This window comes from Artemia sp. Qi Xiang Cuo, chromosome 7, assembly GCF_049724085.1.
Source record: "Artemia sp. Qi Xiang Cuo chromosome 7, ASM4972408v1, whole genome shotgun sequence".
NCBI lineage: Eukaryota > Metazoa > Arthropoda > Branchiopoda > Anostraca > Artemiidae > Artemia > Artemia sp. Qi Xiang Cuo.
Genome location: NC_142800.1, coordinates 28,717,779 through 28,737,956, shown reverse-complemented (window position 1 = coordinate 28,737,956; position 20,178 = coordinate 28,717,779).

Genomic DNA, 20,178 nt, shown 5'->3' with positions numbered 1-20,178 from the left:
TGCACTGAGGGCTGTGGGGGGAGGGGTTTTCATCCTTAAGACCTAATTTCCAAAACTTTCAACTGCATTGAATAAAATTGCTATTTAAAAATTTTGATTGGATGTGTTTGAGGAAAAGGTGGGCGTGAGAGGGGCCCTCAAACCACTTTTGACTATTAAAAAGGGTACTAGCCCTTTGAATTTCAGATCGAATGAGCCTTTTTTCAAGTTTCTACGTTAAAGATTTCAACAAAAACCTTATATGCCCCCAGTGAATAACTTATAACCCTTGCCCTGAAGACTGTGGATGGAGTGTCCTGCTCAAAGGTATAATTTCCGGAATTTTGAACGTCATGGGACAAATTGGTTATCTCAAAACTTTTATTGGATGTGTTTTGGGAAATGGTGAGCGTGGAAGGGGTGTTAGTAGTAGAGGAGGGGGTACCAGCACAAACGGGGCTCCTTATATGGGCATAGAATACTGACGGGGCACCAAATATGGGCATGGAGTCATTAGGGAGAACACGTGGTTAATGGGGTCAATGACCTAAATTTCACAACAACAACATCGACCTTGACATTCGCTGAGAGCGTGCACTTACAACAACAACAACATCGACCTTGGAACAGCTGTGCTGTCGACCTCAATTCACCTATCGTGAATCAATAATTCCCCTTAGAGACAACAAATTAATTCCCCTTTCTTGACAGATCAATCAACAATGACATCATCTGTCAGACTTTAAAAATTTTCACCCTAGAAACATTTCTCCAGGAATAGATCAAAATCATTAATGTCTTTGCCTCGGGAACAACTCTTTTGGTCCAACTCCAAAGTATATTAATAACCACAGGCCATGGAAACAATTAGGCAAGAAAAAATTTTAGCGATGAATTGTTTTAGCGCGCGAAAAGGTTTCTTATTAATTTGAAATGTGTTAGCGCAGAGATGCCAATAACAAAGGAACACGCTGAATTTACGTTTAGGGATTATTTGGGCGAAACCGTTTTAGACAGGTTATGGAACTATTTCGGCGAAACAGATAGAGACATTTTAAAAGAAGATTTTTGAAGAGATTTTAGAAGAGAATTTAATGGTGAAACTCTGTGGTCGTTATAATACACAAGTTTCATTTGAAGAGTGTTGTGAGGTCCTCTAACCCAACCCCAAAGGGTTCCAATCCTCCTACCCCAACCCTGAAGGAAGCCCCCAGTCCTCAAAGCACCCCAAGCTCCCAAAGGGCCACTGGCGCCCCCAAAGGCCCACCCAGACCCCCAAAGGCCATCCCCAGGCCCCAAATGTCCCACAGGCGCCCAACTGCCCCCCCGGACCCCCAAAGGCCCTCCATGTGCCCCAAAGGCCCTCCCCCGGTCCCCAAAGGTCCCCCCGAGCTCCCAAAGGACCACCGACCCTCAAGGGACCCACAGACCCTCAAAGGCTCTCCCCGAGCACCCGTCGTTCGTTGATGTGTGTTGTCTGAAACCTATGATTTGGGATGTGTAGTTTGCTACTTCAGGCTTTTCTGAGCTAAGGTTTCCTAGTATTTCCTAGGTGAATGTTGTCTGAAACCAATAGTTTGGGATGAGTAGTTTGCTATTTCAGGCTTTTATGAGCTAGGTTTCTTATCCTTTCGTCGGTGTGTGTTGACTGAAACTTATGATTTGGGATATGTAGTTTGCTATTTTTGACTTTTCTGAGTTGGATTTCTTAGTCTTTCATAGGTGTGTGGTGTCTGAAACCTATGATTTGGGATGTGTAGTTTGCTACTTCAGGCTTTTCTGAGCTAAGGTTTCATAGTATTTCCTAGGTGAATATTGTCTGAAACCAATAGTTTGGGATGAGTAGTTTGCTATTTCAGGCTTTTATGAGCTAGGTTTCTTAGACTTTCTTAGGTGTGTGTTGACTGAAACTTATGATTTGGGATATGTAGTTTGCTATTTTTGACTTTTCTGAGTTGGATTTCTTAGTCTTTCATTGGTGTATGGTGTCTGAAACCTATGATTTGGGATGTGTAGTTTGCTATTTTCGACTTTTCTGAGCTGCATTTCTTAGCCTTTCATAGGTGAATGCTGTCTGAAAATTATGATTTGGGATGTATAGTTTGCTATTTCAGGCTTTTCTGAGCTAAGGTTTTCAAGTATTTCGTAGGTGAATGTTGTCTGAAACCAATAGTTTGGGATGTGTAGTTTGCTATTTTTGACTTTTCTGAGCTTGTTTTCTTAGTCTTTCCTTGGTGTGTGTTGACTGAAACCGATGATTTGTGATCTGTAGTTTGCTATTTTTGACTTTTCTGAGCTGGATTTCTTAGTCTTTCATAGGTGTGTGTTGTCTGAAACCTATGATTTGGGATGGGTGGATTGCTACTTTTGACTTTTCTGAGCTGGATTTCTTAGCCTTTCATGGGTGTTTGTTGTCTGAAAATTATGATTTGGGATGTATAGTTTGCTATTTCAGGCTTTTCTGAGCTAAGGTTTTCTAGTATTTCGTAGGTGAATGTTGTCTGAAACCAATAGTTTGGGATGAGTAGTTTGCTATTTTTGACTTTTCTGAGCTAGGTTTCTTAGTCTTTCGTTGGTGTGTGTTGACTGAAACCGATGATTTGGGCTATGTAGTTTGCTATTTTTGACTTTTCTGATCTGGATTTCTTTAGTCTTTCATAGGAGTGTGTTGTCTGAAACCTATGATTTGGGATATGTGGATTTCTACTTTTGACTTTTCTGAGCTGGATTTCTTAGCCTTTCATTGGTGTTTGTTGTCTGAAACCCATAGTTTGGGATGACTAGTTTGCTATTTTTGACTTTTCTGAGCTAGGTTTCTTAGCCGTTCATAGGTGAGTGTTGTCTGAAACCTATGATTTGGGATATGTAATTTGCTATTTCCAACTTTTCATAACCGGATTTCTTAGTCTTTCGTAGGTGTGTGGTGTCTGAAACCTATGATTTGGGATGTGTGGGTTGCTATTTTTTTTACTTTTCTGAGCTGAATTTCTTAGCCATTCGTAGGTGTGTGTTGACTGAAACCTATGATTTGGGATGGATAATGTGCTATTTTTGACTTTTCTGAGCTAGATTTATTAGCCTATCATATGTGTGTACTTTCAGAAAATTATGATTTGGGAGGTGTAGTTTGCTTTTTGGACTTTTCAGAGCTAGGAGTCTTAGTTACTCATAGGTGTTTCTTGTCTGAAACTTCGAGTTTGGGATGAGTAGTTGGCTATTTCAGACTTTTCTGAGCTAAGGTTTCTTAGTATTTAGTAGGTGAATGCTGTCTGAAACCTAGGATTTGGGATATGTAAATTACTATTTCGGGCTTTTCTAAGCTAGATTTCTTAGTCTTTCATAGGTGTGTAGTGTCTGAAACCTATGATTTGTGATGTGTAGTTTGCTATTTTTGACTTTTCTGAGCTGGATTTCTTAGCCTTTCATAGGTATGTGTTGTCAGAACATTACGATTTGGGATGTGTAGTTTGCTATTTCAGGCTTTTCTGAGCTAAGGTTTTCTAGTATTTCGTAGGTGAATGTTGTCTGAAACCAATAGTTTGGGATGAGTAGTTTGCTATTTTTGACTTTTTCTGAGCTAGGTTTCTTAGTCTTTCGTTGGTGTGTGTTGACTGAAACCTATGATTTGGGATATGTAGTTTGCTATTTTTGACTTTTCTGAGCTGGATTTCTTTAGTCTTTCATAGGTGTGTGTTGTCTGAAACCTATGATTTGGGATGGGTGGATTGCTACTTTTGACTTTTCTGAGCTGGATTTCTTTGCCTTTCATAGGTGTTTGTTGTCTGAAACATATAGTTTGGGATGACTAGTTTGATATTTTTGACTTTTATAAGCTAGGTTTCTTAGTCTTTTATAGGTTAGTGTTGTCTGAAACATACGATTTGGGATATTTAATTTGATATTTTTGAATTTTCATATCCGGATTTATTATAATTTATTAGTTGTGTGATTTCTGAAAAATATGATTTGGTTGTGTGTGGGTTGCTATTTTTTTACTTTTCTGAGCAGGATTTCATAGCCATTCGTAGGTGTGTGTTGACTGAAACTTATGATTTGGGATGGTTAATTTGCTATTTTTGACTTTTATGAGCTAGATTTCTTAGCCTTTCATAGGTGTGTCCTTTCAGAAAATTATGATTTGGGAGGTATAGTTTGCTTTTTGGACTTTTCAGAGCTAGGATTCTTAGTCACTCATAGGTGTTTGTTGTCTGAAACTTCGAGTTTGGGATGAGTAGTTGGCTATTTCAGACTTTTCTGAGCTAAGGTTTCTTAGTATTTCGTAGGTGAATGCTGTCTGAAACTTATGATTTGGGATATAGTATTTTGTAGGTGAATGATGTCTGACACTTATGATATGGGATATGTAAATTACTATTTCGGGCTTTTCTGAGTTGGATTTCTTAGTCTTTCATAGGTGTGTGATGTCTGAAACCTATGATTTGGGATGTATAGTTTGCTATTTTCGACTTTTCTGAGCTAGGTTTCTTAGCCTTTCATAGGTATGTGTTGTCAGAAAATTATGATTTGGGATGTGTAGTTTGATATTTCAGGCTTTTCTGAGCTAAGTTTTTCTAGTATTTCGTAGGTGAATGTTGTCTGAAACCAATAGTTTGGGATGAGTAGTTTGCTATTTTTGACTTTGCTGAGCTAGGTTTCTTAGTCTTTCGTTGGTGTGTGTTGACTGAAACCTATGATTTGGGATTTGTAGTTTGCTATTTTTGAATTTTCTGAGCTGGATTTATTAGCCTTTTCTTTGGTGTGTGTTGACTGAAACCTATGATTGTGATGAATGGTGTTCTATTTTTGTCTTTCCTGAGCTGGATTTCTTAGCCGTTCATAGGTGTGTGTTGTCTGAAACTTATGATTTGGGATGTCTAGTTTGCTATTTGAACTTTTCAGAGCTATGATTCTTAGTCCGTCATAGGCGTTTGTTGTCTGAAACTTCTAGTTTGGGATGAGTAGTTTCAATATTTCAGGCTTTTCTTAGCTAAGGTTTCTTAGTCTTTCATAGGTGAATGATGTCTGAAACCTATGAGTTGGGGTACGTACATTACTATTTCGGGCTTTTCTGAGTGGGATTTCTTAGTCTTTCATAGGTGTGTGTTGTCTGAAACCTACGATTTGGGATGGGTGGATTGATACTTTTGACTTTTCTGAGCTGAATTTCTTAGCCTTTCATAGGTGTTTATTGTCTGAAACCTATATTTTGGGATGACTAGTTTGCTATTTTTGACTTTTCTGAGCTAGGATTCTTAGCCACTCATAGGTGAGTGTTGTCTGAAACCTATGATTTGGGATATGTAAATTACTATTTCGGGCTTTTCTAAGCTAGATTTCTTAGTCTTTCGTTGGTGTGTGTTGTCTGAAACCTATGATTTGGGATGGATGGATTGCTAATTTTGACTTTTTTGGGGTGGATTTCTTAGCCTTTCATAGGATTTTGTTGTCTGAAACCTATAGTTTGGGATGACTAGTTTGCTATTTTTGACTTTTCTGAGCTATATTTCTTAACCTTTCATAGGTGTGTCCTTTCAGAAAATTATGATTTGGGATATGTAAATTACTATTTCGGACTTTTCTGAGTTGGATTTCTTAGTCTTTCATAGGTATGTGTTGTCTGAAACCTATGATTTGGGGTGTGTGGGTTACTATTTTTGACTTTTCCGAGCTGGATTTCTTAGCCGTTCATAGGTGAGTGCTGTCTGAAACTTATGATTTGGGATGGTTAATTTGCTATTTCCAGCTTTTATTAGCTAGGTTTCATAGCCTTTCATAGGTGTATGTTGTCAGAAAATTACGATTTGGGATGTGTAGTTTGCTATTTGAACTTTTCAGAGCTAGGATTCTTAGTCCATCACAGGTGTTTGTTGTCTGAAACCAATAGTTTGGGATGATTAGTTTGCTATTTCAGACTTTTCTGAGCTAGATTTCTTAGCCGCTCATAGAAGTGTGTTGTCTGAAACTTATGATTTGGGATATGTAAATTATGTTTTCGGGCTTTTCTGAGTTGGACACTTCTAAATTTTTCCACACACGAAAACTTACACACACACACGTCAAAACTTACACACACAAAAGCTTAGACACACAAAAACTTACACACACACACACACAAAAACTTACACCCGCAAACAAAAACATACACCCACACGCAAAAACTTACATGCACACAAAAACTTACATGTACACAAAAACTTACACACACACACACAAAAACTTACTCACACACACGAAAACTTACACACACACACGCCAAAACTTACACACACACAAAAACTTACATACACTTACCATATCACAGTTACATTGTCTTAATTTTTCAAATTTCATTTTGAATTTCTGTCGTGAAATGCAAGAGTTGGAATATTTCAGTAGTGACTTGTTGTGCTTTACCTTCTCACAGTTACATTCTCTTGATTTTTCGAAGTTCATTTTGAATTTCTGTCATGAAATGCAAGAGTTGGAAAATTGGGGTCTTAGTCCACCAACCCGAATGGTGGAAATCCACTAGCTCAGTATTGGGGTCCCAGTCCACCAGCCTGAACGGTGGAAATTCACTAGCTCAGAATTGGGGTCTTAGTCCACCAGCCTGAATGGTGGAAATTCACTAGCTCAGAATTGGGGTCTTAGTCCACCAGCCTGAATGGTGGAAATCCACTAGCTCAATATTGGGGTCTCAGTCCACCAGTCTGAATGGTGGAAATTCACTGTTTAAGTTAGGTTAGGTTATCTTATGTTGAGCGCTCATGATAAGTTAACGTAACACTTTTCCGTCGAGTATGGTTAGGTTAGGCTAGATTAAGTTAGGTTAGGTTAAGTTAGGTTAGGTTAGCCCATGTACGCTTCACTTAGGTTAGCTGAGGATAGGTGAGAGACAGGCAATAAGTTAGGTGTAACATTAGGAGAGGATCGGATAGATTAAGTTCGTTTAGGTGAAGTTAGGTTCGGCTAGGATAGCCTACGTCCGCGCGCGTTCGTTGGCTAACCTAGCCTAACCTAACTTAATCTAACCTAACCTATCCTAATCATACACCTAACTTTTTGCCTGTCTCTCACCTAACCTAGGCTAACCTAAGTGAAGCGTACATGGGCTAACCTAACCTAACTTAACCTAACCTAACCTAACTTAATCTAGCCTAACCTAACCATACTGCTGGAAAAGTGTTACGTTAACTTATCATGAGCGCTCATGATAAGTTAACCTAACCTAACTTAAACAGTGAATTTCCACCATTCAGACTGGTGGACTGAGACTCCAATATTGAGCTAGTGGATTTCCACCATTCAGGCTGGTGGACTAAGACCCCAATTCTGAGCTAGTGAATTTCCACCATTCAGGCTGGTGGACTAAGACCCCAATTCTGAGCTAGTGAATTTCCACCGTTCAGGCTGGTGGACTGGGACCTCAATACTGAGCTAGTGGATTTCCAGCATTCGGGTTGGTGGACTAAGACCCAATTTTCCAACTCTTGCATTTCATGACAGAAATTCAAAATGAACTTCGAAAAATCAAGAGAATGTAACTGTGAGAAGGTAAAGCACAACAAGTCACTACTGAAATATTCCAACTCTTGCATTTCACGACAGAAATTCAAAATGAAATTCGAAAAATTAAGACAATGTAACTGTGATATGGTAAGTGTGTTTAAGTTTTTGTGTGTGTGTAAGTTTTGGCGTGTGTGTGTGTAAGTTTTCGTGTGTGTGCGTAAGTTTTCGTGTGTGTGTGTGTGTAAGTTTTTGTGTACATGTAAGTTTTTGTGTGCATGTAAGTTTTTGCGTGTGGGTGTAAGTTTGTGCGTGTGGGTGTAAGTTTTTGTGTGTGTGTGTGTGTAAGTTTTTGTGTGTCTAAGCTTTTGTGTGTGTAAGTTTTGACGTGTGTGTGTGTGTAAGTTTTCGTGTGTGGAAAAATTTAGAAGTGTCCAACTCAGAAAAGCCCGAAAACGTAATTTATATATCCTAAATCATAAGTTTCAGACAACACACTCCTATGAGCGGCTAAGAAATCTAGCTCAGAAAAGTATGAAATAGCAAACTAGTCATCCCAAACTATTGGTTTCAGACAACAAACACCTATGATGGACTAAGAATTCTAGCTCTGAAAAGTTCAACTAGCAAACTACACATCCCAAATCGTAATTTTCTGACAACATACACCTATGAAAGGCTATGAAACCTAGCTAATAAAAGCTGGAAATAGTAAATTAACCATCCCAAATCATAAGTTTCAGACAGCACTCACCTATGAACGGCTAAGAAATCCAGCTCGGAAAAGTCAAAAATAGCAACCCACACATCCCAAATCATAGGTTTCAGACAACACATACCTATGAAAGACTAAGAAATCAAACTCAGAAAAGTCCGAAATAGTAATTTACATATCCCAATCATAATTTTCTGAAAGGACACACCTATGAAAGGCTAAGAAATCTAGCTCAGAAAAGTCAAAAATAGCAAACTAGTCATCCCAAACTATAGGTTTCAGACAACAAAAACCTATGAAAGGCTAAGAAATCCACCTCAGAAAAGTCAAAATTAGCAATCCATCCATCACAAATCATAGGTTTCAGACAACACACACCAACGAAAGACTAAGAAATCTAGCTTAGAAAAGCCCGAAATATTAATTTACATATCCCAAATCATAGGTTTCAGACAACACTCACCTATGAACGGCTAAGAGACCTAGCTCAGAAAAGTCAAAAATAGCAAACTAGTCATCCCAAACTATAGGTTTCAGACAATAAACACCTATGAAAGGCTAAGAAATTCAGCTCAGAAAAGTCAAAAGTAGCAATCCACCCATCCCAAATCGTAGGTTTCAGACAACACACACCTATGAAAGACTAAGAAATCCCACTCAGAAAAGCCCGAAATAGTAATTTACATACCCCAAATCCTAGGTTTCAGACATCATTCACCTATGAAAGACTAAGAAACCTTAGCTCAGAAAAGCCTGAAATAACGAAACTACTCATCCCAAACTAGAAGTTTCAGACAACACACGCCAATGACGGACTAATAATCATAGCTCTGAAAAGTTCAAATGGCAAACTACATATCCCACATCATAAGTTTCAGACAACACACACCTATGAACGGCTAAGAAATCTAGCTCAGAAAAGACAAAAATAGCAAACCACACATCCCAATCATAGGTTTCAGTCAACACACACCTATGAAAGGCTAATAAATCCAGCTCAGAAAAGTCAAAAATAGCAAACTACATATCCCAAATCATAGGTTTCAGTCAACGCACACCAACGAAAGACTAAGAAACCTAGCTCAGAAAAGTCAAAAATAGCAAACTACTCATCCCAAACTATTGGTTTCAGACAACATTCGCCTAGGAAATACTAGAAAACCTTAGCTCAGAAAAGCCTTAAATAGCAAACTACACATCCCAAATCATAATTTTCTGACAACACATAACTATGAAAGGCTAAGAAACCTAGCTCAGAAAAGTAGAAAATAGCAAACTACACATCCCAAATCATAGGTTTCAGACATAACACACCTATGAAAGACTAAGAAATCCAACTCAGAAAAGCCCGAAATAGTAATTTACATATCCCATATCATAAGTTTCAGACAGCATTCACCTACGAAATACCATATCCCAAATCATAAGTTTCAGACAGGATTCACCTACGAAATACTAAGAAACCTTAGCTCAGAAAAGTCTGAAATAGCCAACTACTCATCCCAAACTCGAAGTTTCAGACAACAAACACCTATGAGTGACTAAGAATCCTAGCTCTGAAAAGTCCAAAAAGCAAACTACACCTCCCAAATCATAATTTTCTGAAAGTACACACATATGATAGGCTAAGAAATCTAGCTCAGAAAAGTCAAAAATAGCAAATTATCCATCCCAAATCATAGGTTTCAGTCAACACACACCTACGAATTTATAAGAAATCCAGCTCAGAAAAGTAAAAAAAATAGAAACCCACACATCCCACATCATAGGTTTCAGACAACACAAACCTAAGAAAGACTAAGAAATCCGGTTATGAAAAGTTGGAAATAGCAAATTATATATCCCAAATCATAGGTTTCAGACAACACTCACCTATGAACGGCTAAGAAACCTAGCTCAGAAAAGTCAAAAATAGCAAACTAGTCATCCCAAACTATGGGTTTCAGACAACAAACACCCATGAAAGTCTAAGAAATCCAGCTTAGAAAAGTCAAAATTAGCAATCCACCCATCCGAAATGAAAGGTTTCAGACAACACACACCAATGAAAGACTAAGAAATCCAGCTCAGAAAAGTCAAAAATAGCAAACTACATATCCCAAATCATCAGTTTCAGTCAACACACACCAACGAAAGACTAAGAAACCTAGCTCAGAAAAGTCAAAAATAGCAAACTATTCATCCCAAACAATTGGTTTCAGACAACATTCACCTACGAAATACTAGAAAACCTTAGCTCAGAAAAGCCTGAAATAGCAAACTATACATCCCAAATCATAATTTTCTGACACCACATACCTATGAAAGGCTAAGAAATCCAGCTCAGAAAAGTCAAAAGTAGCAATCCACCCATCCCAAATCATAGGTTTCAGACAACACACACCTATGAAAGACTAAGAAATCCAGCTCAGAAAAGTCAAAAATAGCAAACTACATATCCCAAATCATCTGTTTCAGACAACACACAACAAAGAAAGACTAAGAAAACTATCTCAGAAAAGTCAAAAATAGCAAACTACTCATCCCAAACTATTGGTTTCAGACAACATTCACCTACGAAATACTAGAAAACCTTAGCTCAGAAAAGCCTGAAATAGCAAACTATACATCCAAAATCATAATTTTCAGACAGCATTCACCTATGAAAGGCTAAGAAATCCAGCTCAGAAAAGTCGAAAATAGCAAACTACACATCCCAAATCATAGGTTTCAGACACCACACACCTATGAAAGACTAAGAAATCCAACTCAGAAAAGTCAAAAATAGCAAACTACATATCCCAAATCATAAGTTTCAGTCAACAAACACCAACGAAAGGCTAAGAAACCTAGCTCATAAAAGCCTGAAATAGTAAACTACTCATCCCAAACTATTGGTTTCAGACAATATTCACCTAGGAAATACTAGGAAACCTTAGCTCAGAAAAGCCTGAAGTAGCAAACTACACATCCCAAATCATAGGTTTAAGACACCACAAACCTATGAAAGGCTAAGAAACCTATCTCAGAAAAGTCAAAAATAGCAACCCACACATCCCAAATCATAAGTTTCAGACAACACACACCTACGAAAGGCTAAGAAACCTAGCTCATAAAAGCCTGAAATAGCAAACTACTCATCCCAAACTATTGGTTTCAGACAATATTCACCTAGGAAATACTAGGAAACCTTAGCTCAGAAAAGCCTGAAGTAGCAAACTACACATCCCAAATCATAGGTTTCAGACAACACACATCAACGAAAGACGGGTGCTCGGGGAGAGCCTTTGAGGGTCTGTGGGTCCCTTGAGGGCCGGTGGTCCTTTGGGAGCCCGGGGACCTTTGGGGACCGGGGGAGGGCCTTTGGGGCACATGGAGGGCCTTTGGGGGTCCGGGGGGACAGTTGGGGGCCTGGGGGACATTTGGGGCCTGGGGATGGCCTTTGGGGGTCTGGGTGGGCCTTTGGGGGCGCCGGTGGCCCTTTGGGAGCTTGGGGGGCTTTGAGGACTGGGGGATTCCTTCGGGGTTGGGGTAGGAGGATTGGAACCCTTTGGGGTTGGGTTAGAGGACCTCACAACACTCTTCAAATGAAACTTGTGTATTATAACGACCACAGAGTTTCACCATTAAATTCTCTTCTAAAATCTCTTCAAAAATCTTCTTTTAAAATGTCTCTATCTGTTTCGCCGAAATAGTTCCATAACCTGTCTAAACGGTTTCGCCCAAATAATCCCTAAACGTAAATTCAGCGTGTTCCTTTGTTATTGGCATCTCTGTGCTAACACATTTCAAATTAATAGGAAACCTTTTTGCGCGCTAAAACAATTCATCGCTAAGATTTTTCTTGCCTAATTGTTTCCGTGGCCTTGGGTTATTAATATCCTTTGGAGTTGGACCAAAAGAGTTGTTCCCGAGGCAAAGACATTAATGATTTTGATCTATTCCTGGAGAAATGTTTCTAGGGTGAAAATTTTTAAAGTCTGACAGATGATGTCATTGTTGATTGATCTGTCAAGACAGGGGCATTAATTTGTTGTTTCTAAGGGGAATCATTGATTCACGATAGGTGAATTGAGGTCGACAGCACAGGTGTTCCAAGGTCGATGTTGTTGTTGTTGTAAGTGCACGCTCTCAGCGAATGTCAAGGTCGATGTTGTTGTTGTGAAATTTAGGTCATTGACCCCATTAACCACGTGTTCTCCCTAATGACTCCATGCCCATATTTGGTGCCCCGTCAGTATTCTATGCCCATATAAGGAGCCCCGTTTGTGCTGGTACCCCCTCCTCTACTGTTAGTTGCCTTCCAATCACTTTTGACTATTAAAAAGGGGCATTAGCCATTTGAATTTCCAATCGAATGAGCATTTTTTAAAGTTTTTATGACAACGCCTTCTATAAAAACCTTGTATGCCTCTAGGGCATATCTTACAACCATTGCCCTGAAGGCTGTGGGGGAGTGTCCTCCTTAAAAACATAATTTCTATCTGGAAATCAACTACGCTGAACAAAATGGCTATCTCAAAATTTTGATTGGATGTGTGTCGGGAAATAGTGGGCGTGGAAGGGGTCTTAGTTGCATTCCAATAACTTTCGACCATTAAAAAGGGCACAAGCCCTTTGAATTTCCAATCGAATGAGCCTTTTTTAAAGTTTCTACGACAGCTCCTTCTATAAAAACCTTGTATGCCCCCAGGGCAGATCTTATAACCCTTGCCCTGAAGGCTGTGGAGGAGTGTCCTCCTTAAAAACATAATTTCTATCTGGAAATCATCTACGCTGAACAAAAGGGCCATCTCAAAATTTTGATTGGATGTGTGTCGGGAAAGGGTGGGCGTGGAAGGGGTGTTAGTTGCCTTCCAATCACTTTCGACTATTAAAAAGGGCACAAGCCACTCCAATTTCCAATTGAATGAGCTCTTTTCGAAGTTTCTACGACAACTTCTTCCATACGAAGTGCCCTGCTCTAAAGGAAAAAAATGTGTCAACTTCGTTCTTATATGCCCCCAGGGCATAAATTAAAACCCTTAAAACTCTTAAACATCACCATGGATGTTTAAGAATCATTTCAAATTGTTGGAAGGGCTACAGCACAACTGAGCAGGAACAAGGAGATTACACTCATTTGAAAGTGATCTACAAAAATAATTTTGTCGACCTAGAAACCGGAGCCTCTACCCAAAAATTAGAGAGAACGTGGGGTTCAGCAAAGTGGAAGAACAAACGTCACCGAGGTACATCCCGTCATCATTTACATTCATACTTAGTAAAGTACATGTGGCGGGCGGCAGTAGAGGCAGAAGGCCGAGTTCATTTTAACGCGATTCTTGAGGACATTTCTGCGTTCCGGGAGCATACTTCCAAGTTGTAGGTTTCACAATTTTGCTAATAAAGTATTCTATTTTCATTATATTTTATTTTGTTTTTTCATTAGGTTAAATAGGTTTGCTTAGGTCACGTATTTAATATATGCTATGCTTTACCCCACCCCCCACCCCTAATGTGCAAATTCGAATTTATTTTATTTTCATCATAATTTTATTTTATTTCATTAGCATTCACCAAACTTCACTTCACTCAATGTTATTCTGAATATGATTCAGATTATTACTGATATTACATTATTACTGATCAGATTATTACTTTCAGATTATATCAGATTATTACTGATGACTCAGATATTACAGTACGAACATTTTTATAAAAAGAACTAAATCTTATTTTCTTTTTTTATGATCTCTTTTCATGTTTTCAATAAAAAATTTCTTTTTTTCAATGATTTATTGTTTTTCAGTGATTCAATTTCTGTCCGATGCAGACGTAGAGGGTGTATTCATATCCATTTATCCATTGTTTGAAAATTAATAATAATAACAAAAAATAATAATAATAATATTGAACTGATAGAAGATTGGAGGAAGCAAAATATCTGTGCCTATAAGAAGGAACAATTTGGCCTCCGCAACCGTGGCGAAACAGGAAATATAGTACATTTTCGTAATTTTTGTCATTAACTAGGCTCACCAATTTTACTTGATGATAAGGTTCGAGGGCAGTATATTTGTATCAATATTAATGTGGAACATATAAGGAAGTGTAGTGGGCTGCTGTTTTTCACGTTTTTTTTTATATTAAAAATGACGATGGATTAATTTAAAAAATGTTCGCTCCAAGTAAAGAACGAAGTTGAAATTTAAAATTAGCAACAGTTTTAAAGCTACCTAATACTTTTTTTCTCCAAATTATGGGGGAAAACTGCCCCTCCTTGACCCTCCCCCTCAACGACGCCACTGGATACCATTTGGCCGCCTTAGATTTTGATAATGCTTCTCTTCCTTGTTCTAAATCAGTTAAGTAGATGGGAATTTCATTTGGTTGTTTTCTTTCTTCTAACTCTTCAATCTTGATAAATAGAGCGGTTAAGAATCTAAGAATAGCACGTGGGAAAATTTCGCCAAAGAAACGTGGACTTAATCGAAAGTGTCTATGTAGTTTGTTTCGCTGTTTTTCTTCTCCAGTTACTCTTTTTCTTTCCGGTATTCACCCGTTTGTTCCGAAAGAAGAACAATTTATTTTGTTTACCGAAATGGTACCGTAACAGTAAATATTACTGATACTTTGTGTGGGAGAACTTTAAATTTTGTTTCTCTTTATGACCCTATTTTACATTTTTTCTTCCTAAAGTTGATTAATTAATTTTCTTGCTTGTAGTGTTTAAAATTATTTTTCTGTTTTTTTTTTTCTTTTCTCTTAAATTTTTGTGCTCCACGTCGTCGTTTTTGCTTTTTGTAGGTAATAAAATTAATAATATTTTATATACATATATATATATAAATATATATATATATAAATATATATATATATATATATATATATATATATATATATATATATATATATATATATATATATATATATATATATATATATATATACATATATGCATATATATATATATATATATATATATATATATATATATATATATATATATATATATATATATATATATATATATATATATATATATATATATATATATATATATATATATATATATCGCTGCTATTTTTTTAAAATATTGATATCCCTAAGTTTCCTTATTTGAAGTTTCTGTTTTATTTTAAGCTAAGGGATATATTCGGTAGCACAAACCAGTTCGAAAGGGCATACCAACTCGTAACAGTAAAATATAATCCTGTCACTAATTCCCGTTCGATGTAAAATATAGCGCTAATTCATCTAAGAATAAACTAAGTAAAAATCGACAATAGTAAAATCCCAGCTCTATTTCCCTACTTAATGTCCGACACACCTTCAAAGAGCTTTTAAGAAAAGTAAGCAAGCTATATTTCATTTTAAGTGCTTACGGAGAAAAACATAGACGACGCAGGCCGGAGATTATTTCAGATTAATCAGCTAAATGGAAACTTAGGAGTTTCTACAACAAGGAAAAGATGAACATATGCCGTAGGCATTTATCTCTCTTATGAAAGTTTTAAAGCTAAGAATACCTGTACATCAAAAGTAATTTTAGAGAAGCTTACGCCCATGTACCACCTCTGAAAACTATCCCCATCCCACTATGATAGAGCCTTTGATATAACGTGCATGGTATACTATCGTGTGAAAAAAGGGCATTATGTTATTTATTGATAAAATAAAAACAGTTGGTAAAAATCTACCCCCCCCCCCCCCCGAAGAAAAACATTTCGCCAAGTGATAGCCCTGCTAATAATTTATATCTTGATCTGCTGTGTAAGTAAATTGTCAATTGGCTTGAGCTAAGGTATTCCACCTCAACTAAATGTCCGTTGAATTATATTGGCCACTACATCCTTGCCCAGCGCACAGGGGATGGTGAAAACACATTTCTGTGGATAATGGACATTTCTTGCACAAGTGTTGACACGGCACGCAAAACAGTAAATTGTTTTAAAAGCAGATCAATTACGTCTATTTAGATAGACAGTGCGCCCTATAAGTACAATGCCAGGCATCTGTAACAATTTATTTCGTTAATTTACGACCATAGTTTAACTGTTCAAAATTTTATTATTAATATATATCTATTGATTCTAAGAAAAAAAAAAAAAAAATGCCGTAGCACACTAAGCAGAGGATATGACTAATGCTCATTACCGTATAAGCCAATAATCTTTGCAGGTAGGTAAGGGTAGGAGCTAAACCAAATGGAAGAATTTCAGTCACGAATCGCCCGTTCGTTGTTCTTTTGACAGATGTGAGGATGAACTGTAACAAAAAAAGAAACGAAATCTATAGGGTCAAATGGCGCATGCTTTTAGCAGTAAGAGCCCTATAAGATATGAGATCGGCTTCGAGCCTCCCTAGCGGTGCAACTAAAACGTCTATTTAGATAGACAGTGCGCCCTATAAGTACAATGCCAGGCATCTGGAAAAATTTATTTCGTTAAGTTACGACCATATTGTAACTGTGCAAAAGTTGATTCTTAATATCTATATATTGATTCTAATAAAAAAAAAAAAAAAAAAAATGCCGTAGCACACTAAGCAGAGGATATGACTAATGCTCATTACCGTCTAAGCCAATAATATTTGCAGGTAGGTAAGGGTAGGAGCTAAACCAAATGGAAGAATTTCAGTCACGAATCGCCCGTTCGTTGTTCTTTTGACAGATGTGAGGATGAACTGTAACAAAAAAAGAAACGAAATCTATAGGGTCAAATGGCGCATGCTTTTAGCAGTAAGAGCCCTATAAGATATGAGATCGGCTTCGAGCCTCCCTAGCGGTGCAACTAAAATCTGGGCCATTCATCCCAACCATGTTTAATTGAGATCCATTAAGCACCAGGGATATAAAGCGAATAACAAAGGTGTGGCCCTTTCCACTTAGAGGCAGGGGCGTCCCACACACCCCAAATCATAGGTTTCAGACAACACATACCTATGAAAGACTAAGAAATACAACTCAGAACAGTCCGAAATAGTAATTTACATATCCCAAATCATAATTTTCTGAAAGGACACACCTATGAAAGGCTAAGAAATCTAGCTCAGAAAAGTCAAAAATAGCAAACTAGTCATCCCAAACTATAGGTATCAGACAACAAAAACCTATGAAAGGCTAAGAAATCCACCTCAGAAAAGTCAAAAGTAGCAATCCAACCATCACAACTCATAGGTTTCAGACAAAACACACCAAAGAAAGACTAAGAAATCAAGCTTAGAAAAGCCCAAAATAGTAATTTACATATCCCTAATCATAGGTTTCAGACAACACTCACCTATGAACGGCTAAGAAACCTAGCTCAAAAAAGTCAAAAATAGCAAACTAGTCATCCCAAACTATAGGTTTCAGACAATAAACACCTATGAAAGGCTAAGAAATTCAGCTCAGAAAAGTCAAAAGTAGCAATCCACCCATCCCAAATCTTAGGTTTCAGACAACACACACCTATGAAAGACTAAGAAATCCCACTCAGAAAAGCCCGAAATAGTAATTTACATACCCCAAATCATAGGTTTCAGACATCATTCACCTATGAAAGACTAAGAAACCTTAGCTCAGAAAAGCCTGAAATAGCAAAACTACTCATCCCAAACTAGAAGTTTCAGACAACAAACGCCTATGACGGACTAAGAATCATAGCTCTGAAAAGTTCAAATAGCAAACTACACATCCCAAATCATAAGTTTCAGACAACACACACCTATGAACGGCTAAGAAATCTAGCTCAGGAAAGACAAAAATAGCAATCCACTCATCCCAATCATAGGTTTCAGTCAACACACACCTATGAAAGTATAATAAATCCAGCTCACAAAAATCAAAAATAGCAAACTGCATATCCCAAATCATAGGTTTCAGTCCACGCACAGCAACGAAAGACTAAGAAACCTAGCTCAGAAAAGTCAAAAATAGCAAAGTACTCATCCCAAACTTTTGGTTTCAGACAACATTCACCTACGAAATACTCGAACACCTTAGCTCAGAAGATCCTGAAGTAGCAAACTACACATCCCAAATCATACTTTTCTGACAACATATACCTATGAAAGGCTAAGAAACCTAGCTCATAAAAGTCGAAAATAGCAAACTATACATCCCAAATCATGGGTTTCAGACATCACACACCTCTGAAAGACTAAGAAATCCAACTCAGAAAAGCCCGAAATAGTAATTTACATATCCCATATCATAAGTTTCAGACAGCATTCACCTACGAAATACTATATCCCAAATCATAAGTTTCAGACAGCATTCACCTAAGAAATACTAAGAAAACTTAGCTCAGAAAAGTCTGAAATAGCCAACTACTCATCCCAAACTCGAAGTTTCAGAAAACAAACACCTATGAGTGACTAAGAATCCTAGCTCTGAAAAGTCCAAAAAGCAAACTATACCCCCCAAATCATAATTTTCTGAAAGGACACACCTATGAGAGACTATAAAAAATCTAGCTTAGAAAAGTCAAAAATAGCAAATTAACCATCCCAAATAATAGGTTTCAGTCAACACACAACTACGAATGACTATGAAATCCTGCTCAGAAAAGTCAAAAAATAGCAACCCACACACCCCCAAATCATAGGTTTCAGACACCACACACCTACGAAAGAATAAGAAATCCGGTTATGAAAAGTCAGAAATAGCAAATTAGAGATCCCAAATCATAGGTTTCAGACACCACTCACCTATGAACGGCTAAGAAACCTAGCTCAGAAAAGTCAAAAATAGCAAACTAGTCATCCCAAACTATAGGTTTCAGACAACAAACACCTATGAAAGGCTAAGAAATCCAGCTCAGAAAAGTCAAAAGTAGCAATCCACCCATCCCAAATGATAGGTTTCAGACAACACACAACTATGAAAGACTAAGAAATCCATCTCAGAAAAGTCAAAAATAGCAAACTACATATCCCAAATCATAGGTTTCAGTCAACACACACCAACGAAAGACTAAGAAACCTAGCTCAGAAAAGTCAAAAATAGCAAACTACTCATCCCAAACTATTGGTTTCAGACAACATTCACCTACGAAATACTCGAAAACATTAGCTCAGAAAAGCCTGAAATAGCAAACTACCCATCCCAAATCATAATTTTCTGACAACGCATACCTATGAAAGGCTAAGAAATCCAGCTCAGAAAAGTCGAAAATAGCAAACTACACATCCCTAATCATAGGTTTCAGACACTGCACACCTATGAAAGACTAAGAAATCCAACTCAGAAAAGCCCGAAATAGTAATTTACATATCCCAAATCATAAGTTTCAGACAGCATTCACCTACGAAATACTAAGAAACCTTAGCTCAGAAAAGTCTGAAATAGCCAACTACTCATCCCAAACTCGAAGTTTCAGACAACAAACACCTATGAGTGACTAAGAATCCTAGCTCTGAAAAGTCCAAAAAGCAAAATATACCTCCCAAATCATAATTTTCTGAAAGTACACACATATGATAGGCTAAGAAATCTAGCTCAGAAAAGTCAAAAATAGCAAATTAACCATCCCAAATCATAGGTTTCAGTCAACACACACCTACGAATGGTTAAGAAATCCAGCTCAGACAAGTCAAAAAAATAGCAACCCACACATCCCAAATCATAGGTTTCAGACACCACACACCTACGAAAGACTAAGAAATCCGGTTATGAAAAGTCGGAAATAGCAAATTACATATCCCAAATCATAGGTTTCAGACAACACTCACCTATGAACGGCTAAGAAACCTAGCTCAGAAAAGTCAAAAATAGCAAACTAGTCATCCTAAACTATGGGTTTCAGACAACAAACACCCATGAAAGGCTAAGAAATCCAGCTCAGAAAAGTCAAAAGTAGCAATCCACCCATCCGAAATCAAAGGTTTCAGACAACACACACCAATGAAAGACTAAGAAATCCAACTCAGAAAAGTCAAAAATAGCAAACTACATATCCCAAATCATCAGTTTCAGTCAACACACACCAACGAAAGACTAAGAAACCAAGCGCAGAAAAGTCAAAAATAGCAAACTACTCATCCCAAACTATTGG